This window comes from Octopus bimaculoides, chromosome 2 (assembly GCF_046866305.1).
Source record: "Octopus bimaculoides isolate indiv1 chromosome 2, ASM4686630v1, whole genome shotgun sequence".
NCBI classification, from domain to species: domain Eukaryota; kingdom Metazoa; phylum Mollusca; class Cephalopoda; order Octopoda; family Octopodidae; genus Octopus; species Octopus bimaculoides.
In genome coordinates this window covers 64,086,890-64,102,182 of record NC_142929.1, presented here as the reverse complement: position 1 = coordinate 64,102,182, position 15,293 = coordinate 64,086,890, and the positions used below count along the sequence as shown (strand labels likewise).

Below are 15,293 nucleotides of genomic sequence, written 5' to 3'. Positions count from 1 at the left end.
TGAAATAAGTCAAATAAATGTTTATTTATATGGGTATATAATCCATAAAATTACTCGAATAATTCACTGATCAAAGGTAGTGTATACATTTTGTTAAACTATAAGGTTAGTAAACCGATTAACTAACTGATTTAAAGAGAATCACATTTATCTGTGCTGATAAATTATCAAGCCACCAACCGATAGTTAATCGATATACATCCTCTACCTCATGATATTTACTATCATAAATGATGAATACCGTACTTATAATATTGTAGAAGCACTATGAAATAGACGAATTTTCGATGGCTAACGCTATGGATTTGCATTATATTTGGTTAGAAGTGAATTGCTTTAAGCGGGAGAAGGCTCTTGTGTTAGCGGTTTGAATCAACTAGAATTAAGTTCAGCAAATGATGAATATCTTTGAAAAAAGAGTGTAATGTTTTACATTCGAGACTGTGCATTCTAAATTACTAATTGTTTTCTTGAACTATCAGAATTTAATTTGAAAAAGGAGAATGAAAGGATTGAATCAGATGACTTTACATGCATGAAACAAATAGTCTTCAAGCCACATGGAAACAGCCGTAAAACAAAACAAAAATCAAAAATTTACTTAAGTTGTATCAAGACTAACGCAGTCAATATCAATAATTAATAAACTATGACAGTTGCAGTACAATATTTTGAAATGCAATAAATAGAAAATCGTGCAACAATGTAGAAGTGACAAATCTGTAATACCGTTTAGCATTAGTTTAATGCTTTCAAAAATCATTGAAGAGTACTTAAAATATAATCACTATTGCTGGAAAAGAAATTTGGGCTTCCGAGAAACAAACTCTACCTTCAGGTAATTACATACATATGTGCATACACATGTAAATACAGGGTCTTGCAGATAAACTGAGATAATTTTTACGATGCAGAAAACTGGTTATAAATACTAAAATAGTGACAGTAGACAGATATAATTTTAATATAATATTTATTACAGCAAAACATTATTGCAATTACTGCCTCCACACGAGAATGAAATATTTTGTAGCTGCCGCAACCTCTGTACACACGATGCAGGTCTTCAAATTGTTGACACTCAGATGTAGTGAAGCATTGGTCCTTGTTTGAAGTACGACCCATGAAAATCGATCGAGATGGTTAAGATCTGGGCTATTACTGGGTTAGATGTTGGCCCTCACAAAGAATGGCACCTTCTCACCAAGGAAGGCCCGTGTTGTTTTCACACATGTCACGGTGCAAAATCCTGGATAAGCACCACATTGCTCCATCTAAGGCAATAGAGAGTTCTTCAGGATGTCCAGATATTTCTTTGTGCCGATCTTCAAGCCAGAATCAATGAAGTGTGGATCCCTGACACTGCTATCACTAGCCACGGCTCCAAATCCCAACACAGAAGCAAGATTATTAGTCTCAAACACAAGGGACTCGCCAGAAGGGTTGTATATAATCACTCAACAATTTCTATGATTCACCTCAGCGTCCACAGTGAACTTCTCGTCCATAAACACGAGAAAATTTTCCTGCACCTTGATACTTGATGAGTGACAGAAGCTTTGGACATCTCTCAGCTTTGGCTATTAAGAGATGACGGCGTTGTCGAACATAACTAGTCATGCCATGGTTCCTGTTCACAGCTCTGGACACCATAGAAAGGGACACATTGCATTTCTTTGCAAGATTTGTCATGAATGTGGATGGGTTGGCTTCAATCGAGCGTTTGAGGTCAACGAGAAATTGGATTGCGCTTGGAATCACTTCGAGTCTTCTATCAATCTTTCGCTCTTCTTTAAATTGTTTATACACACGATAAACTGTTACGTTTGGAAGTTTCGTGAACTGAACAATTTTATTGGCAGTGTGCCCAGCACGCGTGAAAACAACATTGGCAGAACAATTCTGTTACTCTATGACATTCTGCTTTCGAATCAGTTCTCTATTGAAAAATAAAGAGGATTTTTCTACCTGAAAAATGAAGAGGAGGATTAGAGTTTCAAGTAACTAAGGTTTTATCAGAGAATGAAATATTAAACCCACTAAATCAACCACTTAAAATTGGTCTCAGTTTATCTGCAAGACCCTGTAAATATAAACGTACATGAACACATATACATATGCTGAAGTTCGTTTTTATATTTTACTTGAAACTAAGAAATTAATATTTTTTGCAAGTTTATTTTTCTTTACGTAATGGAGTTGTTAAAGGTTTACAAAAGAATGTACGTAGGTACTAAATTATAGTTGACAGATTGCTTACTGCTGGTATTATTTAGGATATTTCAATTTTATTCGGAAAGTGGTGTTAGTATAAGAAGGATAACTTATGGTTTAATCTTCACAAAAGATTGTAGGTGGGTGTAAAGGTTGTTGGTCAGTGTATTTTCCCCCATGAAGTTCATTGTTGTAGAAGTTATTTAATTACTATTTAGAAATTTTAATCATTGTGTTTCATGGAAACAACGTTTGGCCATGATTTTATAAATATTTCTTCTATTCTGTTTGAAGCTTGGGTATATTACAATATATTTTTTTAACCTATGAATATATGCAAAAGCCGGGCATTCTAAAATTTGTGCATATAATTATGTATAAAAATAAGAATAAAAATAAGGATGATGAAAAAAAGAAATATATAGTAATAAATAAAAGAAAAGAAATACATAGAAAATAATTTTTAAGCCAGTCTAATCATGCATCATACTTGCAGATATTAGAATGTTCTTATATTAAAATATTGTTGTAGGAATTTTGGTTGAAACTTGGGGAAAGTTTCGATAATTCCTACAGTATTTGTCTAGTGTGAAGTTGTAATATTACTTTCTTAGCATAGCATGGGGATAGTTTATGGTGAAGATGGGAGAGAGTAAACGTAGTGAAATATTTTCGTGTTTAGCCGTGAGAAGAAAACTATCAGTTTTGAATATTTTGTGCTTGCATGAAGGGACTACTTCGGAGTATCTCTTCAGAATTTGATTCTCAAATGTGAGAATTTGATCGGATTCATTAGTACAAAGCTGACAGGGTTTGTTGCTACTTAGATATGGTAATTAATGCTAAGCGGAATATTGCTCATTTTAATGTCCATATATGTTTGGATAGTGAGATATCATTTTTCCTGTTTGGATTGCATGAATTGTGTGTGTGTGTGTTGGCTGTATTGTGTCATGAACTGGTCCGCTGTAGATTCTATAAATGCGGATATAGTAGTTGCAGTATTGTACAAAAGCTATTACTTGAGAGACTCTTTTCTTCAAGGGGGACAAGAGTAAGAGGTTCTGTATTAGTCATTGTTGTTATTATGTGTGTAGTAATCATTTTTGTTATTCTAGTATTTGAAAATTTAATGAGGAATGAAGGAAGTTCCTTATCCCACCTCATACAAAGAAATAAAAGCTCCAGATGTTCAGGTATATTTTGTTAGATACATATTTTGAACTACAGATTGGCTGAAACCACAACATACAGCCACCTTAAGAAGTAGAAAATAATGCGACGTGAACCTAGGTCGATATGTTGACTCCTACTCGTAGACTGAGATACGTTATCTCTTTGACAGAAGAGAAGATATTTGTATGTGCAAAATTGTACGAAGATGTATCAAAAAACCCACAAGGGGTATTTTGCTATCGTAATAAAAAATATTTTCTTTATTTTTTGCTTTTAGAATTTTGCCATTGCTCCAGACATAAGTGTTCCTCACTAAAGAAATATTGCTTCACTATTTTGATCTTTCATCTGTGTTAGCCAATGAAATAGTGAAATCCCAAAGTCAACTTTGTGACAGGATGATCGACCTTAATATGAAAACACTCTGTCCAATGACAATGTCAACATTTATGTTTCATATGCTCTTGTAGCCTAGAACATAGAAGAGTATAAGACTCTTCTTCTGGGGAGAAATTTCGCGTGACAGACTTTGTTGTAAAAACATACTGAATGTGAAGCAAGAATCCCAAAGCGCAGGTCCTTCCTGTATTAATGTACAATAGTGTGTTAAATGATCGTCGCTGATTCGTGTGCTTAAATAAACTCTAAAATATGTATTTAATATTGTTTTCTATTGTTCTTTCCAACAAACATATAAACCTATATGTTTGTATGTATACACACACGCACACTCAAGCACACACACACACACACACACACACACACACACACACACACACACACACACACACACACACACACACACACACGTGTGTATATGTACATATATTCATATGTGAGTAACTGTATATTTGTGGGTTTATAAAGAAATGCTTTGCAGTATAATTTTTTATCTATACTTTCTATATATTATAAAGATGAGTTTAATGTTACCCGAGAAAAATTTTACTAAAATATTTTTCGCTTTCACTTCTTCACTTTCCTCATTTTCATTCTCTCAGTCATTTCCATTTTCTCTCCTTTGAAAAAAAACCCCTCTTTTTCGTATCTAGCTAGCTATCGTAGTTCTTTTTTTAATCTTTGCTACATCTTTTCCCTCATATCTACATACGTATACATATCTTTCATGTCTCTGCTTTTCTGCTTCTCCAGTTGTCTCTCAAAAATAATGTTTCTTTTATATATTTTTTCTTTTTTATATCTCTCTCTTTTCCCTCATATATATACATATATATATATATATATATATATATATATATAATGTTGTATTATATTACATATATGTACGCACACACACACACACACGTATATATATGTTTCTATACACACACACACACACACACACACACACACACACACACACACACACACACACACACACACACACACACACACACACACACACACACACACATATATATATATATATATCTATATCTCTCTCTCTCTCTCTCTCTATATATATATATATATATATATACGGTTATCTTTCTATGTATTTTTATAAGTATGTATACCACTAAATTTCTGAAGAGCTTTAGCAGTTCCTCTCCTAATTCAACTTTGAATATTTACAGCCAAAATAACATCATCAACAGCAACAGCACTTACATCCCTATCTTGAAAATAACGACGCCAAATTATATAACTGTACAGCAACATCAAGAACACAGAAGCGTATCAGACGTTTCGGGGAAACCAGGAATCAAAATGCACAAAAAGTAGACGATGGTAAGGAAAAATTAGGTCTACGCCCCTTGCCCTGATCCACGATTCCTCCCTGACTTCAATATTTTCCTTCCTCCAACACAATTTACAGATTATACTATGTATTGTTTACATTCATCCCCGTTCTTTCACGACTCTTCATCGTATTTGTGTAATCCAGACCTAATTTTCATTTAAATTTCTCCACCTAATAAATGAAAACCATGACAAGCCTACTTTATATAAAGCCTGAAAAACCAAAGGGAAGCGTTGTCTGGTGACGAATAATTCGCGCAACGGAAGCTACGAAATTATTTGGGAAATATTTATCTGTCTGTCTGCCTGTCTGTCTGTCTCTTTGTCTCTCTCCCTCTCCCCCTCTCTCTCTCTCTTCCTGTATATATATCATAGATACATAGATAAGGGCAAGTGAGTAAGTTTATTACCTAATCTCCTGGGAATGAATTTTCTTTCTGTCATGTATCTATGAAAGTTTATAATTGTACAAGGGAAACATTTCATAGCCATTAAGGTAAGTAGAAATATGAAGCTGAAAAAAATTGAGGAGATGTAGCAGGGAAGGTGTAGAGATGAATGACGTCTCTGGCGAATTAAAAAGGTTCGTAAAATGAAATATTCGCATAGGCCGACGAGTAGCTTTGTGGTAAGAAGTCTGCTTTACATCCACACGATTCTGGGCAAATGTCTTCTACTATAGTTCCGGGCCGACCAAAGCCTTGTGGGTTGATTTAGTTGACGCGAACAAAAAGAGGTCCGGGGTAGGTTTGTTTACGTCTCCGTAACATAGCGGTTCATCATAACTCTCTGAGAAAGTCAATAGTATACAGTGTGCAAAAACTGAATCAAACAGCAGTGATTAAATTAAGACATATTAGGGCAACGGGACTCATATTCAAAAAGCGTTATTACAGGCATAAACATTCATTTGTCAACCTCGACAGAAAATATGCCATGGTTTTGGCAAATTTTATATGGTTCTTATGTGAGACAAGCTATTATGAATTCAGAATTACCTGGCCTATTTTAGATAATACGCAACCTTGCAGGAACAGGAACCTCTGATCAAAGAGGCAATGTAACCTTTATTTGAGTGAAAAACTGAGAATTTTGACCCAAGGCACCAATATTTGAAACAAAAGAATTGAACTGTTAACGCCTTGTACGCATGCAGCTAAGTTTTGGCATCGCTTCGCTGACGAATGCAAATACAAGCCTTCTTGAATTTCGCTCAGGTTCAGAAAAAACTTTGGTTTTCGAAATATTTAATTAATCGGTTTTATTGATATATATTTAAATATTTGTGTGTACGTGTCTATATGTGAATGTATGTATATAAGCGTATGCATATATGTGTACATGTATGTATACACGTATGCTTAAGTATATATAATTCTGTGTATACATGTGTGTCTATGAGCGTACATATGTACATATGTATGCGTCTGTACAGGCGCATTCATAATGAATATCCGCATACACCTTTATTGTTTTTTTCAAAACAATAAGTAAAAATATTAATTAAAGGGATTATTTAAAAATATTATTTTGAAACATTGCTTAAAAAGCAACAGAATTTCATGACTTCGATTGTATGGAATTTATGATGTTCATGATATTATTACCATGAGAACCAAGCATGAAATCAAACGCATGAACTTGGAGCAACCGTTTCCGCATTCGTCGTTAACAAAGGTTTTAAACGAAAGAATATAACGATAAGAGTTTCCTTCAAACTTTCATATTATATTACAAAACATATTCAGACAGTAAATATTCAGAAGAAAACCAGGCTCGGTTTACCATATGATAATCGGAAGCGAGCAACTCTGAGTACCGAAAATCGGAGTCTTTCAGTTATAATGCGTTTAAGAATAATCTTCATTTGTATTGAGTCTTATCGTTTCTGGTCAAATACACACACACACACACACACACACACACACACACACACACACACACACACACACACACATATACACACACACACACACACACACACACATATATATATATATATATATATATATATATATCAGTTGAATAAAGTTAAAACATGGTCTGGTTTTCACGTTTTTTTTTTATTATGGTATTTTAAAATGATATAAATTTTGTTATAATGTCGAAGTGTGTTAAACATTATTAAAAAAAAAAATTGTGATGTTCATAAAGTTCAATTAGCACTTTCATACGTTCGTAGTAATCAGCAGATTTCAAATGTATTTAACCTTGTAAAATATTTATATTTTTTTAAAATACCATAATAATAAACCTGAAAACCAGAACATGTTTTAACTTTATTCAACTGATATATTATTCTTTACATATTTACACAAATTCGGAATATATATATATATATATATATATATATATATATATATATATATTTATAATTGCAGCGTGGAAGGTGTTTATAAGCCATTTAAAATAACACACAAAATCCGTTAGATTCACTTCAACATTTAAATTTAATTTTGTCAGTGAACAGGTCGCGGTCTCAAAGCGACGAAAATATTTTGACAAATTAAATTTAAATGTTGAAGTGAATCTAACGGATTTTGTGTGTTAATTTAAATGGCTTATAAATACCTTCCACGCTGCAATTGTTTTCGTTCCAGCACACCATCTCAGATCAGGTCACTTGCTATGCAAGTGCATCTCCGTAATATATATATATATATATATATATATATATATATATATATATATATATATATATAAAAGATAATAAGAGTGAAAAAACTACAGAAGGCTTGTGTTACATGGTTAAAGTATATATTCAAATTATGTCAGAAAAATGTTAGAAAAACGTTAGAAAAACGTTATAAAATCTTTTTGGTATATAAACATTGTATTTTGAGAAATAACCGGTTTCGTGTTGTCTTTTCAAATTTCTCTACTTCATTGTGTTGTGTTCGTTCCAGTCTGAGAAAGAAGAGTTCTAGATAGGGGGAGGTAATTAGGGATTTCTTCCGGTATAGGGGAGATAATCGAAATCTAGGGGGTGGTAGAATTTGATTAATTTACCATGGCTTTGTTCTATATCCCCCCCTTTTTTTTTTCTCAGTGGGGTGATGAATTTCCTTATTTAAATGTGTTAGCAATGGTTAAGTTTGGGTTTGTATTTTTGAATGAAAAAAGTTTCCTTATTTAATCTAATCTGTGTTGGTGTTTTATATATATATATATATATATATATATATATATATATATATATATATATATATATATGTGTATGTGTGTGTGTGTGTAGTTTGTGTTTATGTGTATATGTGTGTGTGTGTGCGCGTGTGTGTGTCATTGTGTCTGTTTCTACCCGTCACTGCATGATAACCAGTGGTGGGTCTCTCAAGTCCTCGTGACTTAGTTGTTCAGAATATGACACCGATAGATTTTACAAAATCCTTCAAGCGGATGCCACGGCGTGGCAGCAGCGCAATGACCGAAATAAATAAAAGGGAACAGATAAAAGATACGTATATACAGATACAAAACTATATATGCATATGAATATGTGTGTGTGGGTGGTATATATACACCTATATACATATATACGCATACACACTAACACGCACTTATACATATATATGTGTGTGTGCATGTATATATATATATATATATATATATATATATATATATATATATTTAAGGTCAGACTACTATAAAAAGCACATTTTACCGAATGCGTTTTTAAGGGGTTGGCTTTGAGAGTTGCATTTCGTCGCATTCGGTAATAATGTGCTTTTTATAGTAATCTGACCTTAGAGTCCCTCATGGCGTGAGGCGTTATTGTATAGTAATGCCCTTATATAAATATATATTTCGGGAATAAATGATGGATTTTTTCCCTTATGAGGTTTTTTTCACGCTAGCTACTTGATAAATTCTTGTAAAAGAATTCGTCCTATTATTGAATTTATATATATATATATATATATAATAACACCCACACCGACATTCACATCCTCTCACCATGCCTGACCTTCACTCCTTCACCCCTTTTCATCATGTAACCTCGTGGGCATCGGTACCATTTTCCTCTTTCTCCGTTCTTCCATTCTCCGAACTTTCCATCTTTCCGACGAAGGGCTACGCCCGAAACGTCATACACTCTCTCTTTCCTTTCCTGAGCGTCCAATAATACTATCCATATCACGTCCTCACCTTGTTGTTTTTTTGTTTTTTTGTTATTGTGTTTTTGAACTATATATATATATATATATATATATATATATATATATATATATATATCATGAGCGGGAAAAAGATTATGCAATTGCTTCTTGCGATGTGCTAAGCTTTTAATTGAAGTCGATCTTCATTGTTCTTGAAGAAGAATAGCGATGCCCCAGCATGGCTGCAGCTCAGAAACTGAAACAAGTAAAAGATAAAAGAAATATTTGAGTCTTTCTGTGCGTGTATTTAATGTATTCTTACTTCAAGAACAAAGAAAACCACTTTCAATTAAGTGCAGAATTCCATAATTTATTCATATAATCAATTTATTCATTGAGTTTCTTCGATTTTCATATTGCTTCGCCCAGAGGAGAATCTTCAGGAAAAGTCATCGCTGTAAAGTAAATTAAAACGCTACAGATGGAGTGAAGTGTACATGCGATAGCCATAGGGGTAAAATAAGTACAAAAATAAAATAGGATCTGGATGCGCCTGGTTTCAAGATGTCCTTGTCACCAAAACAGAAAATCTGGACCTAATATAGGCAAATTTATGCAGTAATTAAAATAAATCAAATAAAAACAGATTAGTTATAAATTGAGAGGTCAGTGAGAAGGGGAGGGGAATATTTAAGATTGAACTTTTAATGTAGAAGTTTGTACGTCAAAACTGGAAGTCTTGGTTATACATACATACACTACACAAACCCGCCCAATTACTGGAGTATCTGAGCATGAAATATGAAGTACTTCGCATGTAACTTCTATATCATCTAATTGCATCTATCTCTTAAATAGTCTGAGTACATTATTAATTGATACCATGAAAATGCAAACAATGCATGCACTATATATATATATATATATATATATATATATATATATATATATATATATATATATATATATGTATGTATATATTACATATATAAATAAGAGGAATAGCCACCAAGGTGGATTCCTAATATGCTTGAAGAAGAGGCCAAGTCGCCTTACCAAAAAGAATATATTCTAAAAAATTTTAGCAAACGCCAGAATGTATGCGAGCAAGACAAATGAAAGGAGACAAAATAGAGCAATTAACTCCATGCCTTAAGATTTGGCTATCAACGATCACTAACGTGACCAACCGTAGCTCTTCGGTGAAGTCGTTGCAGGACACATAATCCGAGGAATTAAATATAAAACGTCCTCGCGACAGAGAACATGCATAAAGTTCCGCCAATTACGTATCAATTTGCCGTTTTCTTCTAGCATATTAGGAATCCACATTGGTGGCTATTCCTCTTATTTATATATGAAATATAATTTATAGTCTTCGGAGATTTTTTAAAGTATGCTAGCCACTGGTTATATTGATATTAATTAATAATGTTAATTTGTACCCTTTGTTTAACGGTCATTTTCATAGGAATTTTCAATGGCCAGATAACTGAAGAGATGGCGGCGTGGGTTTCCGCCACGGCATCCGAAACTCGGAGTTTTATCATGGCTACTGAATATTGTCAGTCACATATTTTTACAGATATATATATGTGTGTGTGTGTGTGTGTGTGTGTGTGTTTGTGTGCGTGCGTGCGCGCATGCGGTTGTGTTTCTGTGTATGCTTGCATTTTGTATGTATGTCTGTCTCGCTGGTATTGTTTTGTTTACAACCCCCGGACTGAGACTTTCAGTAAAGAACGGATAGAATAAGTAGCAAACCTATAATAAAGTACTGGAGTTAATATGATTTGGAAACGGTATCACATCGAACCACTATTTAAACAGAAATTGGTTTGTTTTCCGTTATCCCGTTGATAAAACTTTATATACATATACTTATTTGTGTGTGCGAGTGTTTATGTATGTTTGTGTATGGTGGACAGTATATCCATTTTTGTTTATTGTTGTTTTGTATAATCGCTTCCTTCTTTTCTTGTTTGCATTCATGTCAGTAGTCACGTAGTCTTCTACATTTGCCTAAAATTGAAAATTTTCCAAATAACTTTTTAGAATATACTGGATATCAATACTAATGCATTCACTATTGACGCATTCCTCCCCCAAGAAAATCAGAAAATGAAGAAACACAAATATACTCCAACTCTAGTAGATAAATATATTTTTCTGTGTGTCTATTCCTCAGTGTTTGTGTGTGTCTGCGCGTACGTATGTTTGTTTCATGATGTACAGCAGATAGAGTAGACAAATTGGCACTGGTTTATAACATTCAAGTGTGTCCTCAGTTTAAATTATGTGTTAATCTGTGAGATAGCAAGTAGATAAAATCATATTTTCCCCTTCTTATATATGTGTTTGTTTGCTGGTCTGAGTGTGTATGCACACAGGCACACACGTAAGATACATATTCACACGTATACAGATAGAGAGGAGAGGCAAGTGTGTGTATATGTATGTATGTATGTATATATATCTATGTATATATATATGTATATATCTATGTGTGTATATATATATATATATATATATATATCGTGGCACACCGTCGGTTACGACGACGAGGGTTCCAGTTGATCCGATCAACGAACAGCCTACTCGTGAAATTAAACGTGCCAGTGGTTGAGCACTCCACATACACATGTACCCTTAACGTAGTTCTCTAGGAGATTCAGCGCAACACAGTGTGGCCCTTTGAAATACCGGTACAACAGAAACAGGAAGAAAGAGAGAAAGTGTTGGTGAAAGAGTACAGCAGGGTTCGCCACCACCCCTTGCCGGAGCCTCGTGGAGCTTTAGGTATTTTTGCTCATTAAACACTCACAACGTCCGGTCTAGAACTCGAAACCGCGACCCCACGACCGCGAGTTCGATGCCCTAACCACTGGGACACTGCCCCTCCATATATATATATATGAATTTGTGTGTGTGTGTGTATGTATATATATGTACGCATATATGTATATATTGATATAATTAGATATACACGCATATATATTTACATTCACACACACACATACAAACACACGCACAAACACACGCACACACACACACACACACACACACAACGCGCGCGCGTACATATATTCTGCTTCCCTGCCTATGAATATATATCTACCATTTTGTACTCCCCAGTGTTTATCTAATTCAAGCAAAGAAAACGAGTATTCATGTATTCTTGCCATTAGAGAATATATTAACCTGAACAGAGAGTATTAAAGCATAGTCACCACAACATGTATACATTTACTTTTAGGGCATCTGGGAATTTGCATACATACATATTGCGTCATATGCTTTATCTGTTTTAAATTATATTTTCTTTTCTTTTTTCTTGTTCAGTTGATATCGTGTGTATGTGTGTCTTTGTGTGTGTGTGTATCTGTGTGTGTATCTGTGTGTGTGTGTGTGTATAGTGTTCTTTAAATCTTATTATGATTTGGTCCATATATATATATGCAATGATATATGTAAGCTCTTTTGTGTGCATGTATGCATATAAAGACAAGTTGGTGTCTTGTTAGTGAAATATTGATTTCGTGTGTGATTTGTGCATGCGCACAGGCGTGTATACATATACATATGCATATTGAAGAAACCAAGGATGAATGTCATGGCAATTAGAGAAGATGAGAATTAAAATATTTTCAGTGCTTAGTGACGCAGTATACTAAATGAAAGAGAAAACCTGTTCCTGTATTATCTCCATTAGGAGTTAGGGATATGACCAGAAACATTGGTGGGTAGAGGAATACTCTTTTACTCTTTTTTACTCTTTTACTTGTTTCAGTCATTTGACTGCGGCCGTGCTGGAGCACCGCCTTTAGTCGAGCAAATCGACCCCAGGACTTATTCTTTGTAAGCCTAGTGCTTATTCTATCTGTCTCTTTTTGCCAAACTGCTAAGTTATAGGGACTTAAACACACCAGCATCGGTTGTCAAGCGATGGTGGGGCGACAAACAGACACACAAACACATATACATACATATATACATATATATATATATATATATATATATATATATATATATATATATATATATATATATATATATATATATATATATACGACGGGCTTCTTTTAGTTTCCGTCTACCAAATCCACTCACAAGGCTTTGGTCGGCTCGGGGCTATAGTAGAAGACACTTGCCCAAGGTGCCACGCAGTGGGACTGAACCCGGAACCACGTGGTTGCCAAGCAAGTTACTTACCACACTGCCACTCCTGCGCTGTTGATTAATCGCCTTCTGTATGGTTCGGCGTCTATATTATTGAACCGAGGAGATTGAAATTCAGTAGCCACGGTGCCAAGAACTGAGCTCAGAATGCCAAAGAGCTGAAATTCCACCAGGCATTAAACCCGAAGTTGTATAAAATCTGCTGGCCACTGCTGCCCTAAAATTATTAAATCCACTGTTTTTAAGGCACCAACAATGCCCCAGATTTCATATGAGGGAGAACTGGATTAAACCGACCGCAGTATTTGAGTTGTATTTGTAACTTATATATTATAGAAGAATCTATGTCGACAACATTTGAACTAATGCTACAAAGCCTTTCATCCGACATTTTTTCAGATTCTAAAACACACTGCCCAAATCTAATATTTAGCTGGAGTATCTTCCTCATTTACATCAGAGAAATACAAATCAGTTTAGTAAATTATTCTATGATCTAACATTTTAAAATGAAGACAGTAACAGAGTTGTTTGCAATCTAATTTTTGTTTAAAGAAGCTTCTACATACATACGTTTTTAGAGTATAATTCTCAACGTCCCATTTTCCAGTTATTTCCCTGATTTGTGCTATAGCATGGAGTTATTTTCGTGTCATGATGAAGAACAATAGTTTGAAGAATGCACTGCGATAAAATATGCCTTCATCGCCCGAAGCTTTAGTCTATAAATTTCCAAATAACTTTAGTGATAAATGTATATAATGATGTAAATACTGTTAAGTAAATATTGATTTTTAACTGAGAGTACGAAAACTTGCATGTAGGTGGATGAATGACGTTCATTCCTTGCTCGAAGGAAATGTTATTAATTCAAAATAAAGTGATGAAGCATTAAAGCAACGGAAAAAATGTTTTGAAATGTTAAGTTACATTCCTTTATGTTCGAAGTTTTAATCCGGTCGCGACAAGTTTTGTCTTTATTTCCGTATGGAGTCAACAAAATATTTATTAATCACGTACTGGTTTCAATTTAATCGGTTATATCCTCCCATCAAATATGTGGCATTGTGGTTATGTTAAAAATCAATATTATTCAACTAGAGTTTAACCTGGGAAAATAATGATTTTTTAGGCTGAAGTTGTGTTGGGCTGGCTTGGAAATGTAAAATCTAATGTTAAGCGAGATTGTGAGATAAGGGTGGTTCATTCCTTTGCTTAGCAAGCGGGCTTGTGTACATAGTCGCTGCAGACGTTTCGAGACTGGGTATATTAAGGTAGTTGATCGTTTTCTTTGAATACTAAAAGTGTTAAGCAAGTAAGTTTTAGTAGGGTAGCGTACGGCTTTCTAGTTAAGCGCAACTAGAGTCCTAATAACGGTAGAAAACAAAGACACAAAAGAATAGCGGCTTCGTATTTGTTGAGCGAATGTTTGCTGATGAATATCATATGTTCATACGAGTTAATGTTAGCTGTGAATTCCTGGAGGTTAATGATAGACATGGATAATATACATATTTACATACGAGGTTCGGCTGAAAAGTTCATACACTGATCAAGATATTCTCATGGAATGTGATCAAATGAGGTTTATTTTTAAACGTTGTCCCACTTGCGGTCCCCTCACATTTTCCATCAGTGTTGCAGTGCTTGGATCCCACTGGTGAAGAAATTTTCATCCTGTTGCGAAAAAAAGTCATCAACAGCTGATATAACGTCATTGAGACTGCGGTATTGATTTCCAGCAAAATTCTTTTTCATGTTGGAACAGATGATAGCCGGATGCAGCCATGCACATTGGTCATGGAAACCGATGACCAATGTGCTGGAACATCGTTGTGATGAAACAAGACCATTTTCTTCAGATTTTGGGGGCGTTTGGTTTTA

At 34.3% G+C, this 15,293-nt stretch overlaps 1 protein-coding gene across 2 annotated transcripts in view; it reads left to right on the top strand.

Moving 5' to 3' along the window:
* Positions 1-15,293, top strand: part of LOC128251080 (uncharacterized) — a 334,287-nt gene that overhangs the window by 33,545 nt on the left and 285,449 nt on the right. Inside the window, exon 2 of one of the 2 annotated variants that reach the window (XM_052977434.2) lies at positions 4,968-5,121. The exons of the other annotated variant lie outside the window; for it this stretch is intronic. The gene's annotated coding sequence lies outside the window, so the exon portion shown is untranslated. The remainder of the gene's footprint in view (positions 1-4,967; positions 5,122-15,293) is intronic. 2 annotated transcript variants of the gene reach the window in all.